We start from the raw sequence: 22564 nt of genomic DNA, 5'->3' as shown, positions 1-22564 counted from the left end.
AGTTTTCTGAACAACTTGCCAAAGGACTGGGAAAGGAAGTTAATGAGTTACCATTTGGCATAATCTGTTGGAGGGCTTGGGAGTTCTACTGCGTGAACTTGAAGATATTGTCTAGAATCTCAGTTGTGTGGTGGGCAAACAAAAGATGATGTGGGTCTACATAGCTTGGGGTAGAGGGCAGTCTACAAAATAGCTGAAAAAGCTGAAAATCTTGTTAGTTGATCTGATTTCTACTGGTACAGCTACAATAATTTCACTACCAGCAAGAAGGGCCTAATGAGAATGTGAAGCTGAGCAGGTAAAACCTACACTGTAGAGAGGAAAACCTGGATTTTCAGGAGTGGTAAGGATATTCTTAGGAATATTTCTAAAGATTTTTTTCTGGAATATTTTCAGGAAGTCTTATGTTGTGCTTCTGGAAATACAGAGAGAAAAGGTCTTGACTGTTTTCAGTGTTAAAGCTGTAAAATGAGACTCTAAAATTGTAGCTGTCAGAAGTATCACCTTTCTGTCATAGTCTAACTATGCTGGTTAATATTTTGCATTTTATTGCAATTTTATTCTGCTCTTTCCATTGTTTACGATGAATGGCTGTTTTTGTTGGTGGTGGTTTTTGTTTGTTTGTTTTTTTTGTCAATGTAAAATGAATATAAAAGACATCTAGTAGAGTTTTTCAGTCATTTTCCTCTGGTAGAAATGTCTATGTAGTTTAGAGGCTAATGAGGAACTGCAGTAGCTAGAAATAGCTGGAGCAGTCTTGAAAATTAAAGGGAGTTTCCAATGTGAGTTGGAAAAAAGTGTATTTTTTGATAGCTTGTTATCTTCAATGCCTATTACCACACGTGAGGCATGCAACATGTTGCCTTATGCCACCTCTGCCATGTAGACCACATCTCATTGGATAGAAAAAGAGCCTAGAATCTTCCTAAAACTTAGTGTTCTATGAGCTCCAGTAATCATGTACTCAGCTCCACAGTTGCATGGCTCTGTAGTTTCACTGTCAGACTCTGTCCCAGTGGGACACGCAGCCCTTAGAAAATTAAGTACCATTTCTTAAAAAAAAAAATAAAAAAAAATCTTAAAAAGAAATAAGTTTCTTAAACATTCTTCTCATAGAGGAAGCATGTCTCAAACCGGTCCTTATGTCTCCATTCTTACCATTTCATTCTAGTTATGAAGAAGAATTTTTGGCCAATGGCTTTGGGAAACCTGTGAGAGTCGGGGAACTGTATTACTGATGAGATGTCATCATTACTATTAGAGTAGGTCAATTCATCTTCCTGTGCAAATTTATTTCTTTGTTTACACGTGTATCTGCAAAGCTTGAATAGAATCTATTTGTTAAAATCTAAGGGAGCAGCTAATGTTCTCGGGGAGCAGAAAGAAGAACCTTTGATAGCGCTTTTTTCCTGAAATGCATCACTGACATGCAGTGGAGGGAATAAGCAGTAAGTTTAATTAATATTGGATTTTTTTCACTTTTCAGCTTCCAAAATGGAATGTTTCTCCAATTTTATAGGGTTTTATTTTATTAACCACACAAAGAAAAATAATGCTTCATTTAACTATGTCAAAACCAATCTAAACTCTCTGCTATTTACTTTCTTTTCTATAAATTTTAATGCATTTTTAATTCCACCCCACTGGTTGGTAAACCAACCATTGAAGTTATTGCTGCCCTGTAATGTATTTCAGTCATTTCTAATAAACCTGGACTTTAAGATGATTTATTATTATCTCTGTACACTATGAAAATGGATTCACTGCCTCTGCTAGATTTCAACCCTTTTATTACTAGGAGTAGATATGTATAAGGTTAAATGAACAAACAAAAGTAACTAATTGGAATACAGACAATGTATTCCTAACCTTGTGTCCTTTTTTGAGTAAGAACCACGTTTGAGGGAGAAAATGCAGATGAGTATTTTTCTGTGTTTAAATTTACATTATCAGGGAATTAGAGCAGCAAATGGATAAACAGTTATTTGAACAGGATTATTGTTTTTTTTAATTATAAAATCTGATAAGTTTAGTTGTTAGATTTTGTGTCTGTGTGTATTGTTTTCCTCTTTGACATTGACCCTGAAATATCCAAATATTCTGTAGCTTCTTACTCAAGATTTTCTGGAATGCTTTATTTATTTATTTATTTGTTTGGTTTGTAAATGTCAGCACCTTAAAAATTAACTTAAGATGTCAGGAAGGAAGTTGGAAAAGATTCAAAAGTAAAATTACACTTAATTAAAATACCTTATCAAAATGCTGCATTGTGAAACATCCGCTTCCTTTAAATTTGTTCAAATATAAGAATTCATAGTTCTAATTTTCTGGAAGCCACACTGAAATTACCATGCTCGTCACATTTACTACAGAAAATAATTACCATCAAATAAAAGTATGCCCATTTATGTTATGTATTGTATGGATCAGAGAGAGAGATAATTTACTATGTGTTATTCTCATCCTTGATTTCTTAGGAGTTTTTGTGTCCCTAACACTTAGTGTGTTCCCATTTGATTTGGGTATACAGCACCAGCACAGTACCTTGGAACAAATCAGCTGCATTTTGTAAAGATGCACTTGACACTTTGTGACTCAGCTTATTTATTTTTTTTAAAAAGTAGATGATAAGGTATGCTAATATTTTTTTTTCTCCTACTGAGAACATTATTTCTATTGCTAACAGTAATTGTACTAGATAAGTGTTTAAATATATCACCTCTTGCTAGAAGTTCACGATTAATACATGTTAATTTGCTAAGGTTTTTACAGCACTTCAAAAGGTCACGTATCGTGATTCAGTCAGTCCCTGTTTATCATATTCTGCAACTTATACACTGTAGAAGATACAAAGACAAGTTAAATCACAGATGGAATAAAATAATAAGGTAGGTCACAGAAGAAAGGAATCTCATGCAGATTTTATTGACATGTGTCAGGTGGTTTTTTCATAGCAACCATAAAAAGCAAATGAGAATCTGTATTTTGTAGAGCAGACCAAATACTTCATAAAGGGATAATGGCTTATTTGTTAACTTTTTATACTACCCTTTGATTGTTCTGTTAGGATTTCTGTATCTTTATGATTAGGAGTCATTTTAAAGAAGATGGTATTAGTGGTGAGGGAGAACCTCGGCCTACATTTCCACAAATGCTTATAGTGTCCTTCTTCACATCGATGTCATACTTCCCCATACGTTCAAATTGATCAGTATCCATGACCTTAAAGTTTCAGAGTTGGTAAGGAAATAAAAACATGTAAGATGTGGATAAGAGGAACATGAATGATTGGAGTCCAGAGGATTTCTGAGCAAAGGTTAAATAACCTAATAGTATATAGCTTAGCAGTATGAATTGAGCTGGGAAGAAAGAATCCAAGAGAGAACCATTATAATATCACTAAAGGATATAATTGCAATACGTGAAAAGTGATAGTTAGTCACAGAGTCAATGTGGACAGTGTAGAAAATTATTTCAGAGCTCCAGGGAAAGAGAAATAGTATAGTATAGTTCCGTATAGTATGGTATGGTATGGTATAGCATAGTATAGTTGGATCAGTTATTCTATGATTCTTTGAAAGTTGGCTCCAGTAACTGAATAATGATTAGAAACTTATGTCATGCTTTGCAGCATCTATTTTTCTCCTGAAAAACACTGTTTGCAAAAACTTGTTTGGAGCACTTCCCTAAAAACATCTCCCTCCCTCTTGCCTTCTTCCCTCCCTGCCATTTTGTTTCTTTTTGTTTTTCTTTTTTTCTCTTTTTAATTCTAAGGGCTGGTTAAACTCACGCATACACATTTAAACATTAATTGAACGGTCTTCTCTCTTAATACCTTGTTGAATCATAGCACAGCCATCATTCTTTTGTCTGGGTAATAAACTGATCTGTTTTATAATCGGATTCTCTGTATTAATTGAGTTTGCACATTGGAATTGTTTTCCTATGTCAGAATAAAATGATAAAAGTAATGCTCACTAATAGTTCTGTTTTAGTTTTGTTCTTTAAGTAAATTATGCAAATATTTCTGGATGATAATTGAATTAATTTCTCTGACTCCTCTAGCCCTCCACCTGTTTTCTTCTCCTTTCTCCCTCTAGACTAGATCAATTGTACCAGAAATACCTTTTCCAATGAGTCTCTAGTACTGACATTCGTTTTGGCAGAAGAGAAGAAATCAGGTGAAAATGAATGACCAGTTTTTGTTATATCAACGAGTTGCGGAGGCTTCCTTTAACCCAGCACATTGAAATAGTTCATTCCTGAAGAATGAATTTAACTGTAAGAAATCTAGAAATTAATTGATACAGGTATAAAGCACTCAAGGAACTTAAATACCTCAAGGGCAAGTTGAAATGAAAATAGATAGGCTGTTTTCCAAATTCTGACAAACAGGAAAATCAATTGGGGCTTGCCTCCACTGAAATCCTCAACTTTATCTTGAGTTGCAGTGTCATTAGCAATCACCTTATTATCTAATAGTGCAGGTTATGGGGTGATTGTGGTTTATTTCTGTTGTTTTTTAGTCTTGACTGAAGTACATGGTCAATCTCAGCATCTTCACAGCACAGATAAATCTGTGACAATCTTTGTGTCTAGTGTAGATATTTTTGTTTTGCAAGTAGCTGTATCAAAGACATACACAAATCATTAAACCATATACTAACTCAGATAGCAGGTGGGATAAATAACTCATTGCAAACAAGCAGCAAAAGGATAAATCTATCCAAAATTCATCATCGTCAGCGTGTCTCCCATACCACATGCAGACTTGGGCAGGGGTAAGGAAGAAACAACTAATATTGATCCTTTCATTTATCTAGAGACAGGAGTCTAAAATTTGTGAGTTGCAATATTTCATGTCTCAATGTTGTCAGCAACCGCACAACATCTGGATTAACTAAATACAACACAGTTGTCTTCTAGGTAACTGATCATTCCCATTGAAACTGAGGAGGGAAAATATGGAATTTATTAAGCCCTTTTCTTTCTGGACAAAGAACGAATTTTGGTTTTTAAGATTTTGTTTTCCATCTGTTGTGTGAAATCTTTTGGGTTTTAAAAAACCTATATACAGCACTTCTCTAATATCTGGTAAGCCACATGAGCCTCCATGTCCTGTTGGAGTCTTATATGCACTTAAGCTATTTTTCTGCATTTTAGCTGTTATAGGAAGCTGCTTTAAGACATCAGTTTAAAGACTGTCTCATCTTGTTTCATAATGTCCTTTCTTATTATATCTCAGACTACTGGAAAAATGGTGACATTTCTCCCAAACACATGAAGTCTAGGGATGCTGATGGCAGAAAACTTGCATCAGTCAATATTCAGCCTGTCTACGCACTTGCCAGAAAAGCGTGTACTCCAAGAACATGAGAAATTACTGGTAGTTTAGTTGTTTACAAAGTAGCTGGATACCTGTTTATTGACTTCATAATTTATATAGCAAATATCTTTCTTTCCCTTATTTTTCTTATTCTTCTTATCCTCAGGCTTTCAATTTTTATTTTTTTTTTATATATATTTTTTTAAAGAGAGTAGTCAACTTGCTTTGTCCATGATATTTGTTTGAGGAAATAGGCTGAATTAACATTTTTGTTATTATTGAATACTTTAACTGGGGATTGGGGTTTAGGTCATGAACTCAGATTATAGTTTGTGTGTGTGACTTGTAGAAAACTTTGAGTTTCTGCCTTTCTACAACTTCAGTCTGAAGTATTAACCAGAATATTTATGATATTGCCTTTGATCCAGTAAATCACTTGAGTCCTTGATTAACTTTAAGAACATTAGCAGTTCTCTTCAATGTAACAAGGCTACATATTTGCTTAAATGCATTGCCAGATTGGAACAATTGTTACGGTAAAGTAGAATGAAAATTGTTTGAGATACCATTACTGTTAATCCAAGAAAGAAACATTTATTTCACATAGATTTTCCTTATAATCTTTGAAAATCATGCATTTCACTCACAAGACTTGAAAAAATCTTCCTTCTTTCTATGTATTTTTGTTCTTTCTAAAATGTACTTAGTGACAGAGTTCAAGAACCATTTCTTTTGTTTAATTCAGAAACTATTATTGCTTCTAGTACTGTATTAAGCTGGACTGACTTTCATCTTAAATGTTTATCAAACTTTTGGAACAAAGAGACTAAGTTTTATGTTTCTATAGATTAAGAGGTAATCAAGTTATGCATCACCAGATAACATTTAATTGTTGTCTAAATTAATGCATGATTGGAAGGCACAGACTAACCTTCTGAAGTAAACATTGATTTTTTTTTCCAAGTTCTAGTAGTAGATATTTTCCTAAAGGACTTATGTTTTGCCAAAGTTCTTTTCTTACACATAAAATAGACAGAAAGAATGTGTATTAAGTGGGTAAATCAGAGATTATCTGGTACTTTTCAACATATTTTCATTTGTAGCCTGAAAACAGAGGTATACCTTCTTGTATGTATCAGGTATTTGCAATTACTTGATGTTTAAATTACAGCTATAATTCTGCTGTAGTTCAATGCGTAGCAATTTCCTGTGAGTTTTTTAGTGATAAAATACAAAAAGAGGTTGGTCATTTCTTTTACAATGGAGAGAGAATCTGCATCTAGTTTATAAGTCTTTGACTTGAGTTTCTACTCTAAATAAATACATAGGATTAATTGAAAATGTCCAGGTGCAAATACTTATGATCTACTGGTTATTTTGAGGAAACATTTCTCCTAGTAAACCAATTCACTAGACTGTGCACACAGAGAAGAACAGAAATGAGCCTAGAGGTAAAACAATATATACATGGGTAGATGCTGATAATTCCTAAGGCACTAATATTTGCCTAGTTATAATAAATCTTGCTAGCAGTGGTGTAGGGGTGTATTAGTTGCCAAGTGAATACACATCACTTTTTCCCATGAAACACCTTGGTCTGTACTACAGTACCATGTAAGTCTATGCAGACAATTTATCTTACTGTGCTAAAAAAAAATGTTTAGTCTCCCAGTCAGTAAAACTCTTTCAGAGACCAAGCAAGGTTCAGTTCCTCCCTTGTGGTTAGATCCTGGATAGATACCTTTATCTGTTCCGTTTTTATGCAGAAGAAATAGGGAGAAAAGTGTTTCCCAGAAAGTCTGCCCTTCATGAAGGGAGGGAGCCATCTATCAAAGAGCTAGCTTTGCTGATTGTAGTTCCCGTGAACGATATCCCACTGAGCAACAGGCTTGCATCTGAGAATGGTAATGACCAAGATGAATGGCCTTTGCCCTGCTTTAAAACTGCTTTTTCCAGAACCATGATCTCCCAGGATCTGCTTAAAGGAGTACATCTACTGAAGCAGTATACTAAAAGATTTCATTCTGTTCAAGCTGAATTAAGCAAAATGAAAAAATATACCAAAAACAGCAAAGTCATGTTTGCCTTTTACTTTTTGTTTGAGGGATGATATTTCATATAAATAACTATATCAATTGATCTGCTTTTAGAGACACTATTTTCCAATTCATGACTGAAAGAAGTAAAGCAGCTTTCCATTGTGCATTCTTGAAATGGAAGGATCATACAGGATGTGTTTACAGGAAATAAAATAATTCTTAGGAAGAATTTTGGGGAAATAGTTTAGGAGGTATGGGGATCCAATCGGAGTTTTCAGGGTTGGAAGTATTTTTTTTTTATTATTATTATTTTTCTTCCAGGTATGCATATCTTTGGCTTGTATCACTCATGTATTGATTACTGCAAGATCTGTGGCTGTCTAGTGGTTTATAAAGGAAACGGCAAAATCTATGATTGGTACTATAGCCATCAATAGATAAAATCAAGAAGAAGGGCCACGACTTTCTCTCAGAAATAAAATAACAATCAAAATTAAAAAAAAAAAAAAAAAAAAAGGAAAGAAAGGTGTAGCAATTGGCATTTATATTTCAGCAGAAAACATTTCTCTCTCTGAATCACTATCAAACCAGGGCCTCTGTACTAGAGAAGTCAACATGTAAAACATGTACCATCGTTTACATCAAGTGTAAATCTGAATGTCAGTGTGCTGTCCAAATTCTAGCTCTGATAATTATATCCTGTTCATTTACATTTGCTTTGCCATTTTGGTAAACTGATTCATTTCACCTTCTGTCCAGAAGTATTCTAGTGTGATCAGTTCCATTATTTTGGATTCTCTGTGTTTTCCAGATGAATTTTAGTCCAAGGTAGCATATTCTTTCTTTCCATCCCTTAAGCATAACCTTAAAATTTCAGTGGTCTTCATAAGAGGACAGGAACTCAGTGTTACTTAGGGGAACTTGTTCTGCATGAGAATGATGAATAGCTGTCTGTCTATTGATAATTTTTGCCAAAATTCAACTATGCTAGTCAACAATTAACACATCATGGGATTTGTGATGGTGGCAATAATTATATTTCCAAAAAGCAGAATGGCTAAGAAAGGGCCACTCACTGTTTTCTCACACTGGAAGGCTTAAACTGGATCAATTGTGGATGAATACTGTTGGGTCAGTGGTTGGAGTGAGCTGTCCGTCTTCCTTCTGATTTTGTGAGCTCAATATTTGTCATAGTTACTTTTCTATCCCATTACTGTGCAAACAAAATGAATTGACCCAGAAAGCAATCAACACATAATGCACCCACTGGAATTTCTAATGAAAAATGTTGACTGCTTCTCTAAATGTTGCCAGTTATCAAAGGTTCTCAAAAGGGGAGCAATACTCCTCTGCAAAAGAAGCAGCCAGAATTCTGCACCATATTCCACATATTTATTACTGTGTAGAATAAAATGTTGGAATACCTTATAAATGATTCTTGGAATAAATTACATTCATCTGCACAGTACCTGAAAAAATACACAATGATGAACACATTGCATCAGAGCTTACATCACTTACACTACAGATAGAAGCAATCATATTACTGTTTGTGGTTCAGTCCCCTCACTTCATTCTTCTCCATCCTTGTTCCATCCTCTTTTATGACCATTTGATAGTGCTTTTAATCTCTTGTCTTACCTATGAGTGTAAAATAAAATTAAGAAAAAGGCTAGTGATGGACAAAGCATATAAAAACTGACTGAATTAAAGAGAAGTTCCATAAATTGATCTCACTTAAAAATGTCTTAGCATAAAACTTTTTTTTTTTTTTTTTTTTTTTTTTCCTTTTTTAAGAATATCAACAAGTTAATCTCTGTGGTCTCAGTAAATTCATCCCATAAGAACACACATCCTCAAAACAGGTTGCTAATTACAGGTGGTATAGAAGGGTATGATGAATGTCACTTGTGAGTACACTTTTTAAAAGTCTTTTCCACGTGTGAGCATTGTGCATGTAGACTCTAAATGTATGCACATTTGATTAATATTTTACATTTCATACTATAACAATTTTGAAGTTCTAGTTTTGAACCAAAAAGCTACAAGTCCTCACTTAATGGCCCTGAAATTTATTTTTTCCACTGTAGGAACATGCAGTTAATCAAGATACACAACCAGTTCCAGATGAAAACATTTCTTCTCAGTATGTTGAGGTTGCATATCCATCATTATCAGTTTTCCTAAGGAGGGAAAAAAAAAAAAAAAAAAGAAAAGAAAAGAAGTTCTTTTGTTGCTAAGGAAGAGGTAGCAATACATATGTCTAGTTTCTGATATGGCCTTCATGATTGTAGTATCTTAGCATTCTCAAAACAGATGGGGAGTTAAAGTACGGTGAAATTAAATTCAAAATTACACAGGAAGTCTACAGCAGACTTAAATGAGTCTCCCAGGTTGTTTAATCTAAATTGTCTAGTCATTATAAGAAAGCCGTAGTATCTGAAGTAAGGATCTTCTGTATGACCTCATTAGAAATCATGACAACCCATTGACACATGAAAAAATGAAGAAGGGTCTCATGTAATTATCATGATTCTGTGCTTTAGGATTTAGTTATTGCAATTGCCTTGAAGATACTTCATGCTAACTCTTCAAATTCATTTCAAAATTTATTTATTAGCTAAGATATACTGTTTTACATATTTCTTCATTTACAAATAGATGTTTTTTTCAGTCATGTTGAGAAATGACCCCAAAATTCATCATCCCCTAAGTTCTTTGTTCTGAAGACTATAAAGCTAGTAACAGCCATACTTTCTCAGAAGGTGTACTGTTTCAATAAGTACATATTGCTAGTGATAAAACTAAAATGAAAGGCTTATGTAGATAAGAGGTTTTAAGTACCAATCTTAGACATTGGCTTAGTAGTGTTTCTTAAAAAAAAAAAAAAAAAAAAAAAGGTATATTGCTGATAATATATTCAGAAACATTTCAAAATTTCTGTCCAAGTACAGTTAAACCTACTCTAGTATTATTTTACAGTCAGACTGTGAAACTGTATCACAATGTGATGAGAGCAGTCTGCAGTAAAGATAGCTTATTGTTTTTGAAAAATTCCCTACTTCTTAAGTCATAGAACAAACTAAACATATTAGTACAGATTATCTAAATGTGTTGTCGTTTTTGTTTTTTTTTCCTCTTCCTGTTTATAACAATGCAATTTGTTTAATCTGCATGCCAGTTATATTTTCGGTGGAATAATTCTTGTTTCCTAGATTTAGCCTAATGGTTATGCTTGAATAGCAGTGTTTTTTGGTTTAACTTTTTAGCACTGAGGGTTTGATCCTATCTCCAGTTCTCATGTTTAATCTGACATGGTAGTGAGTGTAGTTTTACAAAGCTTGGACACTTAATGTATGTAGTGGGCAGCATCAAGCACCTCAGCAACTGAAAGAAACTGTTTCTAGATTTGCCACCTTGTGTTGTTTAATATGGAAATTACTTTATTAAAAATACCTTGGTTTGCCTCAGTGCATCTGTTTCTATGCAACAGCAAAGGCACCTGTGTCCTATTAATACTTACATTATGCAGCACATTTGAAAATGTTATAACTCAGGTGGATTATCCTCTGGGGAGCCACATGCATGGCTCTCGCCTCAGCTCTTGCTCTAAGTATTTGTCAAATTGTTAAATGATCTTCAGGTTACTCCAACATGTTTTCAACTTGAATCCTTAAAAACATGTTACTCAAGCAAATAAAGAAACTGATTCCAGCTGGCTCATAGCAGGTCTTCATGTTTTCTAGTTGTCTGGTATCTATTCTGAACTTATCCATTCTTTTGTACTGCTATTTAAAAGAAAAAAAGATATAGCTGGTAGATTTTCTGTGGTTGCTTGCTATCAGCTGTGTCCATTATTCAGCTAGAAATGATAGTGTCTCTGGTGCTACTTCTTGTCTAGGTTAATTATTTTTAGTATAACATCAAAGATTGTGGAAATATTTTTGTAATTGGAATAGATACTTTGTGCCTATAGCAATGTTAATTCAATATGCACATTAACATATGGTATTTGGATCTCAGGCTTCAGTTGACTCCCACGGAAAAGATGAGGAAGAAGTCCTTCTGCCTGGAGTCATATTTAATTCAACCTAAAACCAATAGTGTAAATTGATATCAAGGCTATGAAGCAAGACTGCATATTGCTTTATTATCTAAATAGTCTGTGAAATTTTATTTTCTTCTGTGATGTAAATGTGGGTAACTATAAGTGGTCCTTTAGGATTCTAGGCCAATCCTATGTTAAGTTTTAGATGTATAATTCAAAGACATGGACTTGCTTTGAAAGTTCAAAAAATGGCTCTATCTATTCCATACCATATTCATATATCATTCCATTATCATATCTTCCATACATATCAAATGTATGGAAGGAGCATGTGAAACTTTACAAGCGATTGTTGGGACAACTCTGTAAAAAGGTGATCGGATATAAAAGATATACAATAAAAATTAATGTCAATGTAGTATACTTGCTAACAGTCTTTTGAAGGCCTTTTGAATTAATTAATATCTTCTCATCTCTGAAAATGGTTCGTACATGCTTTAGTTCATTGTGTGAGACATTCTGCTTGCATTCTGCCTAAAGGCTATTAGTTTCCTGGGCTGTTGGTTTCAATAGCATTAAATACACTAACCGCTGCTATTTTTCTTTAGAAGTCAAATGTATGAAATCATTTATTTTTATTTTTTTAAAAACATGTATTTTCACTTACTCGTTCTTTGCTCTGTGTGAAATGGAAACTGATATTATCTTTGATAATGGACATTCCTTCATTTCTCAGGATCATCTTTCAATTGAGATCCAGATATCAAGGGTTTACATGGAGCAAATAATTCGTTTTTGTTTTCTGATGCTTTCCTAGATAATCCCCTTGTCAAATCCTGACAACTTGTGAAGACTGTAGATTTGGGGGCAGAAGGTAGAGCCCTGATCCCATGAAAGGGAAAACATGTATGACAACTACAGCGTATGATTTATTGAATGGTTGTACTACTCTGTTAAGTTGACCATTATATCATATCTCCTTCTACCATGTTTCTGACGATATATATATATATACATATATTTAAGCTGGAAGCAAGAAAATTGTATTCATAACTCAAAAGTACAAAGTTAGTTTTGACTAAATGTCTGTTTTGAGATGAAAAATACTTAAGAAAAGTGTATTGTTTATAGATAAAATCTTTTGAAAAGACTAATGAATTTGTGTAATAAATTTTTTTTTTTGGAAAAAAAATAATGTTTTAGAAAATACAATTTATAAATTGACCAAAGCCGTACTTATGGGTACATTTTAAGGCCTCAGTAATACATTCTTAATATTCTACAGTATCCAGTCCAGAAAACTGCTTTTACTATTTGTATGTGTATTCATACATGAGATTATATGATGACTGGGCTTTCTGCCTGAATCAGTGGCATTAATTGGAATTGCCAAAATCAACAATATGAATGTCCATTACTAGCTTTTCTTTGAAACTTGTTCTGAGCTTCATTCTTACCAAGTGTTCAATTATTAATATTGAGATGTATTTTCATATTGATATAAAGATAAAGAAGAAAGGTAGTAAAAACATTTACAGATTTATTTTTTTTTCCCTGTAGCTAAGCTAGAACTAAAAGCTGGAAGTTTTCACTAGTAGACACCGCTCTTCCAGATTTTTCTTTTATTTAGGATTCTGATGTTATCACTAGGCTGATTCAAGTCTCTACCAGATTACAGTATTCTAAATGACATTTGGTTCTGCCATATGTCATTGTGTGTTGTGGCATTCCAGAGTAATATCATGATTTATCAAGTTTATCAATACTTAATTTATCCTTAATATAGTTTTTATATAATCCATCTATTCATTTGACTTTTATTCTTAGTCACTAAGTGCCAAAGTACAGACACATAATACATCCTGCAAGGTGGTATTTTGAAGCATCCTTATGCTGTAGTTTAGAAGTTAAGTAACCGATAAGCAGAAAGGCAATTGTGTTGCATTATGGCATTTTTCAGCTGAAATCTCAAAAGGTGTGATTTTGAGATTGTACCAATGAGCTGTGAAAATTTACCTAGAAAATTAAGAGAGTAGGTATCAAATATATGTATTAAAATAGTAAGTTTTTTGTTGCTAGCTATCAGTGTTGCATTTATTTAGCTGATTATTCTGTATTATGCCATTAAGTCTATTTATGTGCATTTGGAGTCTGATAAAGTCAGGAAAATGAATCTAGATAGAATTAGTATATTGGTTAAATGAGTTTATAGATAGCAGCAGCAACAAATTCAATGATGATCTGGAAATATTTTGGTTTTACTCATATATATATATATTTTTTTTTTCATATTTAACAGAATAAATGCATATTATGAAGGCTAGTTAGGAACTGAGCATGTAAAAATATTTCTGAACTTCAATGGTTTGCCCATTCAATTGTGCTCTACAAAATGGTAAGTGCAAGAGCTGAAATAATGTGGAAAATTGCTAAAGCAAAAAGAAATGACTACAAGGAAATTAGGTTGATGTTGCACATTTCTTTGGAGGTTGGTTGTTCTCTTTGTTTTACTGCTGTATTGCCCACAATAATTCATTCTCATATCAACAACATAAAGGAAAACTTACACATACCAATGCAGAAGTACTTGGCTAGAAACTCAATTATCTTGAAAATGAAAAATAAATACATAGAAGGAGGGAATACATAAAGAAGAAGAATTTCTAGTTCTGTAATTATTATTTTCATCTCTAGTAAAGCCATGAATAATTTGCTTCTGCTATGCCTTTCATTTGATCTTTACATAGAACAATATTCCAACTGAATGCTCTGGACTGTGAAGAGTTCAATTTCCTTGGAACAATATAGTCAAGATTTTTTTCTTTGTTTTTTGTCCATGTTTTGCAATTAATGTAAAACTTTAGAATTTACCTATGTACATGTGCTGTGAAGTCAACTAAGAAAGAAGTTTTGCAAATAACAGGTGAATATATTTCCACTTTGAGTAATGGCTGCAGGAGCCTAAATTCTGAACATAACATAATACATTATATTTCTTTCTGTTAATCATTGGTTGTTAAAGGCTTAATCAGAAGCACAGTAAAGTCAATTTAAATAATCTACTACTTCAGGGTTTAATTTAGTAACGGTCTTTAACACACACACCATACACGCCTAGGAAGCTGCAGGGGTCTTTTTTCCTTTTCCTCTTCTCTCCCAGATCACATATACAATTACTTGAATAATGGAAGCAAGTTTTTTTTTATTATTATTATTATTTTTAATGTATGTGGTATAAATATAGTGACAAAAACATTCACCTTCTGATGACTGTTCTCACTGAATATTCTGATCTGTAAGATCAAACAGGTGTAAACATGCAGATGTTAAATCTCCGGTTTTCTTCATTGAAATCTCTGACTTCCTTTTGCTACATTGAAATTATCATCATAACTACAGTCTTTGGATTCTGCTTCCTCCCTTAAAAAGCAAACAAACAAACAAAACACACACACAAAAACTAAACCTTTGGAAATAAGATCAATCATAGATAATCTTAAATTCCATTGATTTGATAAAATCAACTATTTATTCATAGAAAGGTTAATACTTGGGTAAGTTTTGTATGGAAGTGATGGTCAGAGATAAGGATGGAGATGTATTAGCAAACAACTACAAGCAAACCTTGCTAATAACTTTTCATCCCCAGTGTATCTGTCAGATAATTGTTCATTTAATCTTTGTGAATGTAATTATTCATGAATCTTTAATAGAAAATTACTAAAGGTTCTTATGTGACTTAGGAGCCTAAGTCTCATAATCATAAATTAATTACACGAGTAGAAACCAGAGACCCGTTGACAATCAATTAGTTTTTCTAGAAAACAGAATTTAGGAATATGAACATTTAGGTATTGGAATATTTTTATCCTATATTTTTTCTACAAAGCGGAGAGAAAAGTTTCTGGTACCAGCTATTGAATCTCAAAAGAGAATACATATGTAAATAAAAAACCTGTCCATGAATGAAAGCAACAGCCTTTCTTCACAGTAAACTTTAGGTCCAACAGGAGGAAAGAGATGAGCAAGTATCTGTTTTCTTATGGAACTTCAAACCCTCTGATCGTATAGAAACCTCCCAATGCAAAAAAAGCTTTATACAGTGTCAGGTGTTTAATTTTCTTAAAATGAGCCTGACCAGTAGGTTAATTCTGAGATTTGTTCAGAAGCAAGGGAAAGCAATGTAACAGAGATGAGTGAAATACTGAAGAAGCTCTTAGAATGGCCTGAACAAAAATTTCTACCACAGGTTCTTTTAATAATGGTCTGATTAGTAGTCTGTATGCAGGAAGTTTGTATGCTGCTCTTGTGACTCTTCTTGGATTTGTGGTAAAGGACCAAAGTTTCAGATGTCACCACCATCAAACAGCAGGAATGAACATCTGCTGCCCTCATAAACTTCCATTAGATAACTTCCCTGATGTCTCTGAGAGTAAGCCTGAGTATGACCTTGAAGATACTGAAGTATTGTCTAGGGCAGGTGGCCAAATGAAAATTATTTACTTATATAGCACAGACATGTTATTAAACGTATATAAATTAGTCCAATGAAGTGCATACTGAAGAGGAGGAGTGCTATGCATTAATTTTTAAAGAATGTAGCTTTTTTTTTTTTTTTTTTTTTTAAGAAAAAAAAGGATCTGCCTAAGAAAAAATCTTATAACAGTATACTAATGTTATTGTACTCACATTGGTAGTCAAATTTGTTCTTTTTTGCATAAATGGAATACTATTATGCTAGTAATTCCCTATACACAGCACAATATATATATACACATAAAGAGTGTGTGTGAATTACAACATATGGACTATATGTAGTGATGTGGAAATTTAATATTATTATAATTTAATATATATGATCAGAAGTTTTATTCTGGAGAGCTTTTTCTTTCAAAAATGAATCTCCTTACCTCAGTCACGAATAAAACTTATGTATTGTTATACCACTTGAAATCTTAGTCAGACTCACATATCAAGCTGACAAGAATTCCATTATGAAAAATAGAAATGAAAATACCTTATAAGTAATTGTCGTCTTGACTAATACTTGATACAAAAAAAAAAAAAGATATGGGTGGAGATGAAACAAATGCCTATGTGTTATTTTAGTAAATGTCTTCATCCAGTAACAGGAATTACTATAAATTTAACCACAATAAAATTCTCAGAAAAATTTGTACACACACAATCTGAATAGGTGTGTTTTTGTTTGGGTTGGTTGTTTTTTGTTTGTTTTGTTTTGTTTTCCTAAGAACAGAAATACGAAATTGGGTTCTATTTCTATATCTCAGAATTTGAGATCAGGTGTTCAACTGATTTTTAAGTTTAAATCATTTTCTTATGAAATAGTATAAATATAAATGCATCCAATGTAGTGTTTATCATCCTTATTCTTTATTATACAGTTTTCTTTTGTGTATTTCGAAACAGCAGTATATTTAACAAAAATGTTACTGGCAACATTTGGCTTTCTATCATTTCTTCTTTTTAAGCCTTTTCTGTAGTAAGGAGAAAGGTTGAGACAGGTTAGGTCTCAGTGTAAGGCTGCTGAAGTATCCTGTTAGGTCTGTATAGTATAAAAAACAACATCTCAAATAAATAAATTCAGATAGCTTGGCAATTTGAACCTATTTGAAACAAATTGAGTTGTGACCTGCAAATGTCACAGATTTAGGTGTTTATTCAAGTTGATCTGAACAAAAGCATACTTTGATCAAGATAGAACGTAGCATACACATAATCCATGACTACTTGGTCCATACTCCTCTAGCTAATTACTCAAATACTGTCTTTTTGAAAGCATGTAACTCAGCTTTTTAGAGAAATGTCTTCTTTTTTGGTTTATCAAGTGCTTCCCCTGACTAAAACTCCACATGGAACAGTGTTTAATGTTCATAGTCATCAGTCACTCTGCTTAGAAAGAAAAGTCGCTAGTTCTTATGCAAAAAAATCCTCCCACTCCAGAGTGTTTTACTGTGTCACTTCAGAAATCCATCTCTAGTTCACGTACTTTAATGTCAATAGAATGTGCTTTTTTTTTTTTTTTCCTTCCCCCCCGCCCCCCCCCCCCCCCCCTAAAATTTAACATTTTGGCAGTTGTGAAAGTGACCGGTTGACCATCTGATAGACTCAGTCAAGTTGCATGTCAGACTTCTCAAATTGCTGACTGCAGCTGTTATGAAGTCTGGAAACCTGACTGAAGGCAAGTTCTAGTTTGATTTTTTTGACTCCTTAACCTTTTCAGTGAGTTGCACCCCTGAATTCCAACCAGCCTGAAGAAAGGCCAGGTAATTACTTTGTGATAAGAAGAGCAGCACTGAAGGATTTGCCTGGGGCTCATAACACTGATGGTCTGATAAAACTCAACAAAGTCCAGGGCCCCAAAAGACTGCCGAGGCTGGATCTGCTGTAGGCTAATATGCTTAGAGGAAAGGTCAGGCAGTTGTGGAAGGCCGAGCAGCAGACTGCCTCTCAGCTCAGTGGCAGGTGGTGTTCAGAAACTGAGTGGGAGACAGACAGGGATTGATATAAATGAGTTAACTGATTCTCCTTTTCTTTAGGCCCACATTCCCCAGACGTGTGAGCAGGTGTCTGTGCTGTCATTACAAACAACTGGAGCTGTTATCTGAGCCTCCTGCATAATTGCAGTGGGACAGGAAGACCTGGAGTGTCAGGGCCCAGGTCTAAAAGGTTACCTCCACCCTTCTTTTAAACAAAGTCATGCATTTTTATCAGAATGAGTTGTTCAGATCAGAAGATATTTCTTTCTTCTCTTCTCGATGCCAACACGTTTCTAGATTTTTTTTTTTTTTTTTTTGCTAGCATCTTATTACATCTCAGCCATCCATCCTGGTAGATGTGGTGAATTGGTTCTGTTGTCAACCACTGAAAAATCTTAGAAGCTTTTTAGCTTTGATTTATGACAGAAACCAGAATAACACCTGGATAATTCAAAGAGGTGAAGAACACAGTAGTTGTTTTAAAGCACTTTCAGTAATTCTCACCTCTGCCTTGTTTTATCTGAGTGCAGTCAGATGGCCAGGTGCCTTCAGCATAGCTACACTTTTCAACAGTGGTTTGTACAAGTAGTGATTACAGACTAAATGATGGAGGACCGCTGGGATTCCTGTTGAACTTGTTATAAATACAGTAGCCTTCATTTGCTTGAAGAAGATTGTGTAACTAAGAAAGAAGGATAGACTAATTATCAACAACCAGAAGTCAGTTGTCTTTTAAGACTTGTCTCTACTTAATAATCTTCTTTACCAATGTGCTTTTTTCCAAGAGATGTAGTGGAATTGACTTACAAGTACTGTAAGAGATAAATGCCTTACACCTGGGGACAAATTTGTCTTATAAGTAAAATTAATCTATTGACTGGAATCATCTCACAGTCTGAAATTGCGTTTGTCTTCTTAATCATGTATTTAAATATGAATTGTGCTATTACCCATTGCAGAAGAAGGAATTGGAAGAAGTTTGACCAACTGTCAGGCAAATTCTGTAAGATTTTTCAGTTTTCTATTTAAATATGATGGTTGGTAAGAATCGTCTATTAAAATCTTATTAAATAACAGTCAGACCATAAATGCACTTTTCTTGGAAGAAAGCTGAAAAAAATATTCTATAGACTACTATTTACCTTTCAGTAATCTCAGTGTTTTCAAGCAGTTCTGCATCTTTCATTGTTGTTCTCTGTTTCTTCCTTCTTCATATGAGTCATAGTAGATATTTTAAAAACTTTTGGACTGGCAACCTAGAAGCTGAAGAAAAATTTCTCCTCTACTGAAATAACAGAGTCAGAAGGAATCACTTTCAGTGGGTGAGTTGTGACCCAACCTGTCACTGGCTTTTTTTCTGAATCAGCTAAACAACAGATACCTTTCAAAAATCTATGGAAATTATGAAGTTGACTTCACTACCTGTTTTTATGTAAGCTACTGAACAGCCACCATCAGATAGTATTTAGTCTTCCAGGATTTCCTGACTTATGGTTATGAATGTTACTGGGAAAGCACCTTCAAATGGGTTAACTTAAATAAATATGTATATTCTTCAGGTATACTGTCTAGTCCCAAATTTGCTTTATTTATTGATAGGTTTTGAGGGATGAAGAGAGGTGTTTTTGGTAGATTTTATTATTTCTGTCTTTAAGTAAAGACTGAACTATAAGGCTTGTTTCCGATTAAAATAATAATTTCAGGACAGAAAACTGCTATTATTTACACTATGAAAATGATTTAGTTGCTATGCAGTTCTCTGAATGTAAATTAAGATAGAATTTGGATAAATCTTGAACAGCTTCTGTTTATACAATCAGACTTGCGGTTTTACTACTATTATCTCAACATGGAACTCTGACAAAAACCAAACCTACTGGAAAGATGATATTTTTGCTTGATTTAGGAGAGGAAATGAAGTAACATAATAATATTGGGCAATGATAACAGTATTCAGCAAAGGAAAAACTGCATTTCCTTGTAAGCTTTTTATTTGTGTTTGAAAAATATACTAATTATTCACTGAGGATAAACAGTTTTGACAAAGTTTCAAACCTTTGGTCTAATTTCTTTGCTCTGTCTTAGAAAGCTGTTGTATTTAACTCGCATGGGGAATCCATAAATGTTTTAAAATGATAGTTTTCATCTGTTTATATGTGGTATAACAGATATGTGGGAAGAACAATGGTTCTGTGGTTGTGAGGCCTTTTGTGTATCCCAAAAAATAAAGGTTGGCACGACCACAATTTGTTCATATGTGAAAGGCTGAAGGCATAAGGTGGGACTTTGAAATTGAAATGGTATATCGGATAGGTTTTAGTTGTACATTCATGGGGAAACTTTGCTGGCCAGAGTGGAACACAGAACTTCAATATTCTCGTTCAAGATAGGGTGATATAAATGGGGAAAACAAACCCAAAACTTAGAAGGAAAAGGATGTCCTGTGTAAAATTTTTGAACATGGCCAGAGGTGCTCTGTCAAAATAGTAGAATTGTAATCAAAAGCAGCTGTGGGCATTGTTTCGTTTCTGTTGTCACCTCTAGGTCAGTGTATGGAGGTCATTAGTAACTTTTTCTGATAGTGACTGTGTGCAGGTACTTGCAGACTCTGGTGCTCATGCATACACAGCAAAGATTTTAAAAAGCACTCTGGTGCCTTGAAATGACTTCTTCTCGGAATGAGTGTCTGTGGCAGTGCTAAATGTTCCTTTCCTAGCAGAGAAGTGCCATAGGCACTTTTAATTGAATTTAGAAGCTGATAGAAAGAGCCAAACTGTATGCTGAAATCCTGCTGTCTATCTGCAGTGTAAGTCTAGCAGACAGGAGCAGCAAAAGCTTCTGACATTCAGTAAACCCTGAAAGAGGGCTCCAGAGGGACTGCGTCTTGGAGTTGAACTGTAACCTTTTTCTCTGTGGGTGTCACAGTATTTCTCTCACTGCAAAAAAGCGCTATCTCGTGTTCTAAACTTGATGTTGCCTATGACACAGGCATCTTTCCCTTGAGAGGTAAGATAAACCTGCTAATTTATTTCATATAGGTATTAAAGATTTCTGTATTCTTGCTGGGATAGATAAAACAACTCCTTTCACTAGTTTCTTGGCAAAGAGTTTCCTCTATTGCTACCACTGCAGCAATGCATATAGAAGCCTACCCCCATCTTTAAAAGTGTGGTTGTTGGCCTGCCAGTCTATATTGCGAATTACTTGGAAGAAAAGCACTATTGTTGTTGCAATTGTAAGGGGAAGAAGGTGCTGTCCTAGTTGCTGTAGGTGAGTTGTAAGAAAATAATAGAATAATGGCCAATTGTTGCCTGCAGGTAGTTTTCAGTTGCCTGCAATTTTGTTAGAAGAGATGGAAACATTCTCCCAGAAACGTTTTTTGTGGATTCATTATTTACTGAATTCTGCCCAGCTGAACAAAACAGTCAGTAGTATTTACCAGATAATATAGATGAGATTATCAAAAGCAGACTTTGAAAGTTTTGAAAGTGTTAGCTGGCATTGTTTTGTTGAAATTTTCTACTCCTTAAAATGAGGAATTATATATTTTTTTTACAAGTTGCACTGTTTAGTACAAAATGGTGATAACTTTATTTATGTTACTTATTCTTACTGAAGATGGGTCTGAAGAAAACTACTTCACAATCAAAAACATGTTTTTGTGTTTTCTGAAAAAGAAAAAAAAAAGTGTCTGAGAAGTAATTTGTCTGTTCATGTTGTAGCCACTGATGCTGGAAATCTGAGGGAATCCTTCTCTCTGAGGCATTGTATCAGACAGATCTCATTAGAATTGCATGAAAATTGAGCATTTTCCATTAAATGTTATAATTTTGGCAGATTTGTTAATACCAGTATCAACTTGGACCATTTTTTTCTGCTTTGTTTGAGTGTAGCTAGTCTATGAGAGTAGGATTAACTTCCTACATCCCTCTTTACTTGGTTATAACACTTTTCAGTAAACTTGGAGAACTTTGTTATTAGTTTATCTACAGAGCTCTCAAGATTTTCAGAACAAGAAGAAATAATGCATCTTCCTAAGTGGAATGCAGAGAGGTCTGTTTGTTTTCCAGACTACACTAGTATAATTTTGATTAATTGAAAATAGAATAACCCTGCTTAAAATGTATCCTGTATAGTCTAAATGTCCATGTTCCAGTTGGTATTTATTCTTACTTTAAGCCACACACTGCTCAACTGAAAACTTTTACCTATACATTCTGCTGTTTTGATTGAAATGATGGGGAACATTTGCTGTCTTTCCTATTCACTTCAAAGTTGGTAACTTTATCATTTCTGCATATGCCAGATACTGCTCTGCAGCATCTGGCTGTTAAGCTGTTTAATCTCCCTGGGAGAATCTTGGTTTAAGTCCATGACTAACAATCATATAAAAATATGTCCAAGCCAGATGCCTTTCAACTTGTGTAGCTTTTGATATTGGGGTGTATAATGTGGTCAGTCTAGTTCTTAAAAAGTCTCCAAGTAATCCCTCCTCCCCCCCCCAAAAAAAGAAAACTTCTCTGGAAACAAATGAGTGGTCTAAATAGATAAAATATTTAATTGTCTTTCTAACTTTCATGAGAGTTTGAATATATTACTTATTTTTGTGGTTTCATCTTGAGATCTTCTAGACACAAGATGTATGGTTTAT

General features: G+C 33.9%; 1 protein-coding gene across 11 annotated transcripts in view; it reads left to right on the top strand.

Moving 5' to 3' along the window:
• The window catches only part of LRRC4C (leucine rich repeat containing 4C), a 513499-nt gene that overhangs the window by 375265 nt on the left and 115670 nt on the right, over positions 1 to 22564 (top strand). The gene's annotated exons all lie outside the window — the stretch shown is intronic.

The sequence above is a fragment of the Anas platyrhynchos genome, chromosome 5 (genome assembly GCF_047663525.1).
Source record: "Anas platyrhynchos isolate ZD024472 breed Pekin duck chromosome 5, IASCAAS_PekinDuck_T2T, whole genome shotgun sequence".
NCBI classification, from domain to species: domain Eukaryota; kingdom Metazoa; phylum Chordata; class Aves; order Anseriformes; family Anatidae; genus Anas; species Anas platyrhynchos.
This window is presented reverse-complemented; position numbering and strand designations above follow the sequence as displayed.